The sequence below is a fragment of the Protopterus annectens genome, chromosome 2.part1, assembly GCF_019279795.1.
Source record: "Protopterus annectens isolate FY-2018-M chromosome 2.part1, PAN1.0, whole genome shotgun sequence".
NCBI classification, from domain to species: Eukaryota; Metazoa; Chordata; order Ceratodontiformes; family Protopteridae; genus Protopterus; species Protopterus annectens.
Window position 1 is genome coordinate 1,938,642,532 of NC_056729.1, and position 10,243 is coordinate 1,938,652,774.

Sequence of the window (10,243 nt, forward strand, 5' to 3'; positions counted from 1 at the left end):
AACACCCTAGCTCAAAGGTTCCTAGAATTTATAAACTCAAATGCTATGGAACAACTTGTTACCACTCCCACAAGAGGGGAAAACATACTGGACCTGATCATCACCAACATGGGGACTCTATGCTCCAGACCAGAAGTGAATCCCTCACTGGTAAGATCAGACCATAAACTAATCTCACTGGATATTCACATCCCGACCCCACCCCCTGCCCAGAAAACCACAGTGAAAAACTTCTCTAAAGCAAATTTCACACTCCTCAAAACTGAGGTGGAATCCTTCAAAGCCCAGACCGCAGAATCCTTTATAAACGCATTCTATGAACACCTTCAGGAATGCATGGATCATGCGATCCCAAATAAAACCAAGACCCAATCCTCCAAAGGCAGACGTCCTGTCTGGTGGACCCCAGCCATAAACAAACTATACAATAGAAGGAGGAAGCTACTAAATGATAGAGCAAAATCCCAAAAAGGGAAGGCATCACTGATCAGTATTAGCAAAAACTATGGGCACACATAAAATTGTCTAAGGCCAGCTTGAGAGAAAAATTGCACAGGACACTAAGGATAATCACAAGGCTTTCTTTAGTTATGTTAGGAACCTGGGTGGTAATTCCCAGATATGCTCAGAATTAGTCCAAAATGACAAAAATACACCAAACCCACAGACATTGCCAACATCCTAGCTGACTGGTTCAGCGCAAACTCCCTTCCCACCAAAATGGCAAATATCTATCCCAGCAGAGTGCTGCCCCCCTGACATCTCAGATGCTCAGGTAAGAGCTGCCTCTCCAAAGCAAAAAACACAGCATAAATGGGACCAGATGGTCTCCTGGGCTGCATCCTACATGAACTCCAAGAAGAGCTAAACCCAAACATAAAACTACTGTTCAATCTCAGCCTTACTACAGGATATGTGCCCAAAGAGTGGCGTACAGCAACAGTGGTCCCTCTCCATAAAGGTGGTGCCTCAACGGATCATGGAAACTATCGCCCCATAAGCCTGACTTGCTTGGTCTGCAAAGCTATGGAAAGGATCATCATGGACCTCATAAATGAAGATATTGGGGACCTACAAACACTGGATCCTACCCAGTTCGGCTTTGTTAAGGGCAGATCCTGCCTCTTAAACCTGGTTGATTTCTTTGAAACAGTCACCAAGGCCATTGACGAGGGGAAGGTGGTCCACACAGCCTACCTGGACTTCGCAAAAGCCTTCGATACAATACCCCACTCGGGCATTATAGATAAGCTCACCAGCTTAAATATAAACCCCTATGTCACTAGATGGATTGCAAACTGGCTCAAGGACAGAACCCACATGGTTAGAATTGCTGGAGCCATGTCAGACTCCAAACCAGTTACAAGTGGTGTCCCACAAGGCTCAGTCCTGGGACCTCTCTTGTTCGGTATATATTTCTCAGAGGTACAGACCAACACGGAAGGACTGTGGCTGACCAAGTTCGCAGATGACTGCAAACTGGGTGCCATAATCGACTCTCCAGCCGACACAAGCATCCTCCAAAAGGGCCTCATAGAAACAGACAACTGGTGCCAGAGCCATGGCCTCAAGCTAAATGCCAGAAACTGTATAGTCATCCCCTTTGGCAAAAACAAAGTGCCCACAAATTACCACATAGGTGGTAATCCATTAAGTACAGAAGAAGTAATTAGGGACCTGGGGACCCAAGTTGATAGCAATCTCTCATTTGACAACCACATGGCCAAAGTGGTTAGAAAAACATTTTATATAGCCCACCTAATCATGAAGGGATTCACATCTAGATCAGGGGAGGTCATCGTGCCTCTTTACTCATCCCTGATCAGGCCCATATTTGAGTACTATGCCCCTTTTGGGATGTACCTTACCAGACACCTGCAGCAACTGGAAAGACCCCAAAAGTACCTCACCAAGAGGATCAAAGGGCTCAAACAGATGCCATATGCTGCCCGGTTAAAGAAACTCCAGCTCTACTCAGTGGCATACCGCCTGTTCAGAGGCGATCTGTGCCTGACATATAAAGCCATGTCCAACCCGGAATTAATGGACATGCTGCACCTCAGAAAATCTAAATCCCATCGAGATACGCGCTCGAGAGACTTGAACCTCAGCACTGAAATAAATAGGACATGCTGGTGGGACAGATTCATAACCCAGAGGCTCCCTTCACTCTGGAATAAAATCCCAGTCCAGGTTAGGCAGAGTCCCTCATTGACTCTCTTCAAGAGGAATCTTGATGAGTGGATGGGAGATTGTAGGTTTACCCCGGGTATCACTTCTGTGTCACTGTTAGACAGAGGCACAGTATACTAACCTCGAAAAAGGGCATAGCAAAATAAATTTAAAATGGGTGGCGAAAGCCAAACACATTCTGGCTAGGCTTATAAATGCCCTAGGGCAGATAGCCTAGTATGATCCTATGAACCTATGAACCTATAATAGTACATGTTACAGTGAGCTTTATACTTGAGAAGGTTTTTTCAGCTACACTAGCCAGGCATAGTATATGTACAAAGCCAAGAATCAGCAAAGAAGTTTCTAACCATTTTTTTTACATTTTGCATTTATTTATTTATTTATTCACATTTGTTTTCTGGCATAGTCCACTGGGCCTAAGAGTGCCCATTTTCAGTGGTGGCCCAGGGAGAAAAGCTCCACATAGTACATATACATTGAAGAGATAAAGTTAGATAATGACTGTTAACAGATTCAGGTTACTAGTAAGCAACATTATACAAAATACAAAAATAACAATGATTTACATTCAGGTACAACATATACATGCTGATATACAATTAGAATTAGGCTTTCTTTTCTTTAAATTTCATCTTGTAGCTGAGGATTCATAAAACTGAGAGGAATAAGAGTTAAATTAAGTGAAGATAGATATTTCAAAGTGTTAAAGTTGTTAGAAGAGGTTTCTAGTTTCATGTAATGCTGGAAGAATTATTTGAGCAGGTACAGAGCCATAGTTTGTAGAGGTATTCTTGCAGAGACCTCTTGAACAAATGTGTGGTTAGATAGAAGGGTTCTGTTTTTGGTGGGTAAGGAATTCCACATCTTGGCTATAGCAATGTAGCAAAGAGCTTGGACAGTTGTAAGGTTGGGTAATTTTACCTTTAAAATACATTTATTTCTGATATGAGGTGTCTAGCGGAGTTGTAGGTGGACATTAGTGAGGTTAGGAATAGGCACTCATCTGGTTTAGTGCAGGGGTGAGTTGTAGGTAATTTAGGAAGTGAGGTAGTTTGAGACAATTGCATTTTTGAAGGGATGTACAGTGATGGCAGGTATGTGTAGCACTGTTGGCATTTGCTAATAATTCCAAAAGATAGTAGTAGTTCTAAGGTTTAATGGACGAGAGTTCCAACTTCTAAACACATAATGGGAATATAAGAAATATAAGTAAATGGCTGTAATTATTTAATGACTTGAATCCTCAGTAATTTACCAGAAAACCAAAAATTTTATGATGAATATACAAAAATATGAGGCAAAAATCTAGACATCTGAAAGGTATGGGTCTTGCACATTTTCACAACCACCACTTTTTCAGTCTAATATTCATTTTGCTTCACAGTCTTACTTCTTTACATAATATAAACCTTGTATTCAGCCAAACTGGATTCAACAAAAAATGCATTCAGATATGTGTACTGTCACACTTAATGCATTCATAAAACCTTGTCATCAAATGTGTTGTGAGTCAATAGTATTGCAACTCTCCTTTGGAGTTATTAGCAAAATGGAAATATGCTTTGTTACTCTATGCGCCATCATGTTTCCCCAGGTTTGGCAGATAAGTTATCTACCATCAAATTTTGAATAAAATGTTGTCTTTTAGTGAACTGTACAACACTCTCTGAGGCAGGTATGTGCACACATTTTTGTGTTTATATACAAATAAATACATATGACTGAAACAGTATACATTTATATATTTATAGTTGTCATACCTTACATGCCCAAGGTACAAAGTTTCATCTTGACATCTGGCCAATGCCTGTATGGCATTTGCATGTTCACACTGGGTCTCTGTGGTGTTCCTCTCACCTCCCAAAAACATGGTGTGTGTGTCCATCTGAAACGTTTCAAAGAATGGAGCTATGGCCAGCAGGACAGTCTCTAGATGGTGCCCTATAGGGGAAGAGCTGTATAGACCAACCACTTTGAGCATAAACTGTGGCGGGCACTATCCTCAAGACAACAGATCATGAATCACAGACTGTGAGTCATGTAAGGGCTAGCCACTCATCAATGTATGTATATTTATATTTCATATGTAAATATGTGGCTAGCTGTCCCTTGCAGGCCATTTTAAGCCTAGCCAATGTCCATTCAAAAGTGAGAATCAAAACCTTGTACCTTGTATCTACAAGGTAAACACCTTAACCATTATGCCAATCTCCCAACACTGGCATGAGGTGAATTGATTAATACTTCTCAACCTCTTAGCACTAAAAATCTGGACAAAGCCAAAAATAAGGAGGGGGAGGGGGCAAAGCCTGAAAAATAGGGACAGATTTTAAATGTTGCTCTTATAAACTTAGAAATTTTCTAGAATAAAAGGTCTAATATTACCATGCATTTTCTGAAGGATATGATGCCTGAAACTTAGATGTCTGTCATTATTTAGTGAATTCAGTCCTCACTGATTTGTCACAAAAATCCAGAAATTGAAAAGTTTTTTTAGAAACTGATCAAAAACATGAGACAAATATCTAGACAGTTGAGAGGTATGCTAACTTTGTCAAATGGGAATAGGTATTTTCCGGGTGTAAGTGGGTTGAGGGCCCAGCCTAATCTGGCCTATGCCAGGGGTCCATGCTAACAGCTGGAGGGGCATATGCACTCCTATTGGCTAGTGTGTGATTGCCATAAAGACCAGAAGCCCTAGGTAAATAAGCTACTGGTTGTCTGATGTCCAGCTGCCCAATTTGGTTTACCTCCGATAGTTCTGTTGAGCAAAAGCAGGAAATAAAACTAATCAGCCTGCAAAATCTGAACTAAGAATTGTTTCACTCAATATAAGTTCACTGATAGGATGCAGCTTTGAAGTAGATGACATGATGATCAGGAGGAATTTCGACATCTGATGTATTAGGATCGAAGATGGAAGGGAAGTGCAGCAAAAAACGTGAGCTTGGGATCCAGAGTCTACTTGACAGGAGGAGGAAAATTTAGAAATTGTATGGGAATTGTGCTGAGGGTGACACTTAGGAAAACACTGGCAACCTTCAAACACTGGACCCCACCCAGTTTGGGTTCATGAAGGACTGATCATGTCTCCTGAACCTGATTGACTTCTTCAAATCAATCTCCAGAGCTGTGGACGAGGGTAAGACAGACCACACAGCCTATCTGGACATCGCCAAAGCCTTCAACACCATCTCCCACTCTGGAATAATAGATAACCTTACTAAGCTGGGTATTAATCTCTACGTCACTCGATGGGTTGCCAACTGGTTTACTGACAGAACCCACACTGTAAAAGTAGCCAACTCCAAATCCAGCTCTAGACAAGTAACAAGTGGAGTACCTCAGGGTTCAGTCCTGGGACCGCTCTTATTTGGGATTTACTACTCTAAAGTACAGGGTAACACTAAGGGAATCTGGCTTACAAACTTCACAGATGACTGCAAACTGGGAGACATTATTGAATCCCCAAAGGATGTGGATATTCTACAAAACGGCCTTACACAAACAGATGCTTGGTGCCAGAGTCATGGGCTCAAGCTCAGTGCCAAGAAATGTATAGTTATCTCCTTTGGGAACAAAACATGTACCCATGAATTACCACATAGGTGGCAGTACACTAAACACTGAAAGTGTGATAAGAGACTTAGGGACACAGATGGACAGTGGTCTCACCTTCGATAACCACATCACCACAACAGTCAGGAAATCCTTCTATGTGGCACACCTCATCACTAAGGGCTTTTCATCCAGAAAAATGGAGGTCATTGTCCTACTGTACTCATCCCTCATTAGACCTATTATAGAATACAACATCCCATTTGGTATGTACCTCCCAAGACATCTGCAACAACTGGAAAGGCTGCAGAAATACCTCACTAAAAGAATCACAGGCCTAAAGCAGATGCCTTAAGCTGACCATCTAAAAAAACTCCAGCTATACTCTGTTGCATATTATCTACTCAGAGGCGATCTCTGCTTAACATACAAGACCATGTCAAACCCAGAGCTGTTGGACATGCTACACTTAAAGAAATCCCAATCCCTCAGAGCCACATGTTCCAGGGATCTAAACCTTGTCATCACAATGAACAAAACATGCTGGAGGTATAGGGTCCTGGCCCAGAGACTCCCCAGACTCTGGAATAGACTGCCCATACATGTCAAGCAGAGCACCTCTTTGGCCCTCTTCAAAAGGAACCTTGACGATTAGATGGGAGATAGGAAATTCACCCCGGGGATCACGTGAGTCGCCCTGCTAGACAGGGGTCCAGGGAAGTAACTATTGTGAGAAGAAATAGCCAGGGAATTGTTATGGCTAGGCTTGTATAGACCCTAGGGCCAATAGCCTAGTACCAACCTATGAACAGAGAGGGATGTCATCAGATTAGTGATAGACTCATGGTGATTAGACTTCAGTGTAAGGATAGGGCATTATTCATAATCCCACCCTATGCCTGTTGCAGGGTTGTGATAGTAAGGAAAAGAGTGCATTCAGACAGCATGTGCAGGATCTACTAGATAAAGCAGGACAAAAAGAATTGGAACAGGATATGAGGACTGCCTGAGTCCATGTGGGTGGGGCAATAGGAATAAAGAAGGAGAGACAATTCTAGATTTTTGTCTGGCAAATGGCTTGCTGGTGGCCAACACATGGTTCAGAAAGATAGACAGCCACAATATTACATACAAAAGTGGCCAACATGCAACTCAGGTAGACTTGTTCCTAGTAAGTAAAGGGCACTGTGGTAGAATTAGTAATTGCAAAGTCATCCCCAGTGAAACAGTTGGCCCACAGCATACCCTGACTGGAAAGAAAGAACAAGAGTTCAATGAATTACTCAGGGCTCTGTCACCTCTGGAAGAAGTGAAAATAAGCGAAGTTGAAGAAGAATGGCAGAACCTCAATACCGCATGTGTAAGGACTGCAGAACAGGTATGTGTCCATGCCAGGTATGGAAATAAGGTACATAAGGAGAGCTGCTGAAGGAATGCAGAAGTCCAGGAAGTCATCAAAAGAAAGTAGGATTGCAGGAAGAGTGGGAGATAGTAAAGAAGGACCAGGTAAAGAAGGAATACTGGTTGACTAACAAAGAGCCTAAGAGAGGAGTTGCAGTAGCAAAGAACAAGACATCAGAGACACTCTACAAGCTTCTGGAGAGTGACTTAGTAGATGGTACAAAGAAACTATGTCAGGTTGCAAGGCGAAGACAGAAAGATAAAGAAGATAGTCAGGCATCCTTTATAAGGGACCTCAGCAACAACTTACTAACCAGTCCTCAGGACATCAAAAACAGATGGAAAGAGCACTTTCAGCAGCTTCAGAATGAAGAGAATCCCACAACCACTGTACACAGCCTACAATGAAAGAAGAGGAGAAGCCCACCTTAGAAGAAGTAAGAACTGCACTAAGGAAGATGAAGTCATTGAAAGCAGGAGACTCACATGAGGTCACAGCAGATGTGATCAAAACATTGGGTGAGACAGGGGAGAAAGGGATCCTGAGGGTATGTAAGGAGAGAAAGAAATATCCCAGATAAATAGAGAATAACCATACTAGTGTCAGTGTGTATAAGAATAAAGGTGAATTCCACAAATATAGGCAGTACGGCTATCAAACTCCTGTCACACTGCTTGTAAGTTCTGCAGATAGTGATTGATAAACATATACGCAGACTAGTAGAAAGTTAGAAGGGAGATGTGCAGTTTGGATTTAGATCAGGATGCAACAGAACTGACCTGATGTTTGCAGTAAGACAGATAGTTCAGAAGAAGCTAGAGACAAAGAAATAGTCCAGATTGGCATTTTTAATCTTGGAGAAAGCATATGACAAGGTTCCCATAAATATGATTTGTGGAGTTCTATGGTGGTTCAAAGTACCAGAAACATTGGTAGAATTAATGTAGGCTATGTACAAGGATCCAGTTACTCAAGTGTTTGGTCTCACAGAGGGGTTTCCAGAGGAACTGGATGTGCATTAGGGTTCAGCTTGTTCAGCTCTGAGCCCACTGCTGTTCATACTGGTGATTCACTACATTAGAAACAGATCTGCAGATGATGTGGTATTACAGGCAGACTCTGAGAATGCACTTCAACAAAGGATGGTGGAAAGGAATACAAAACTGAAGGCACATGAGATGAAAGTGAATACAGATAAGACAGTTGTAATGGCAGTAAATAGGGCAAATCAGAAGAAGATGAAAATTGAGATAGATGGGAAAATAGTAGAACAGGTTAACAGCTTTAAGTATCTGTGGAGTTGAGAAAAGAGAAGGGACGTCTGAATAAGGAAGTCAGAGCAAGAATCAGAGGGTCTACAGCCAACTGACACAGTGTCAGGGGTTGCGTGTGGCAGAAGAGTGCCAAAGAAGCTGAAAAGTAAGGTGTATAAACCAGTGGTGCATCCAGTACTATTGTCTGGTACAGAAACTGGGCCAATAAATGCACAGCAGATGAGGAAGCTAGTGGTGATGGAGATGACATGCCTGGGACAGGTGGTATGATGCACACTATGGGACAGATGAAGAAAAAGGGACGACAGAGTATCTTCAATTGCAGAGAAGGTCAAAGAGAATAGATTACTATGGTTTGGGCACATGAGTAGAAAAGCAGAAGACAGGCAGGAAAAAGGCAAGAGGAAATGAGGGCATCCGGCAAAGATCTGGATCAATTGTGTGAGAGAAGACCTGCAACAGTCAGGCATGATATTACGAAAGTGGCATTTGATTGACAGAGATGACAACAGCTGACCCCATGTAGAAAATGGGAAAAAGGGGATTGATGATGATTCATAAAAGTGTTATTGAGCAGATCCGTATATATACATATAAAATATATATATATATACATGTGCACATACATCTGCATTTATACACAATCAAATAGGAGCACATTTGCATTACCACAAAATTTCATAATCTATATATTAGTAGTACAGGCATATAAAAATGCTTTGCTTTGTGTAGCTCACAAACTGTTTAGTAATATCATAACTGTGTAAAAATGCTTTGGTTTCTATAGTCAAAAAATATGATGATTATTTAAGATAGTAATTTCTTCCAAAATATTAAGTTCATATACAAGATGTCTGAACTCCATTAGCCATCATTCCCTTGGCAGAGAGGGGGGTGAGGAGGTAAAGTTGCAACCGAATGATCAGCACAGAGGTTAATTACAAATGCTGTGTTTATTTCTGTATATATTTCTATTTAATTCTCTTAGATGCTTACATGTATTATGCAGGAAATTACAAAAGCCCTAATTATATTAAGTATTTATAGTGAATCCATCTATGATAGTACATATTTCTGTTTTACTGCAAATAGAACTAGAAGGGTAATATGACTACATAAAATATCCGTTCAATTGTTATATTTCTATGTGTGTGTGCACAGCTTCTTTCTTTGAAAAAAATTCAAAGTGTCTTGCTTACAGCAGCTTCACATAATATAAGATGGAAGGCATAGTACAAAGATGAAACTGCAATGGAAAAATATGAACAGATTAAATCACATAACCATCACTCAAAGACAAAAGCTGTGCACAGACATAAAAATGTAGCAATACATTTGAAGGAAGTCATCCTGTTCTTCGTGTTCAGCTTGGAACAGCAAGGAAATATGGAGTAGTAAAAATTGGTTAAGTACAGTACATTTGAGAATATGGGACACAATAACATCCCAGGCTGCATCCTACATGAACTCAGGCATGAACTTGCAGCACCATTAGGCACTATTCAACCAAAGCCTGACTACCGGCTTCATCCCAGACTAGTGGACAGCCACTGTCATTCCTTCGCACAAAGGTGGAGCATTCACTGATCAATTACATTTTAGACCCATCAGCCTAACTAGCCTGATCTGCAAGGCCATGGAACAGATTATCATGGACATTGGCAACCTCCAAACACTTGATCCCACTCAGTTTGGTTATGTCAAGGGGAGGTCATGCCTGCTAAATTTGGTCGACTTCTTTAAGACAGTCACCAAAGGCATGGATGAGGGGAAGCCGCCTACCTTGACCTGGTCAAAGCCTTCAATATTATTC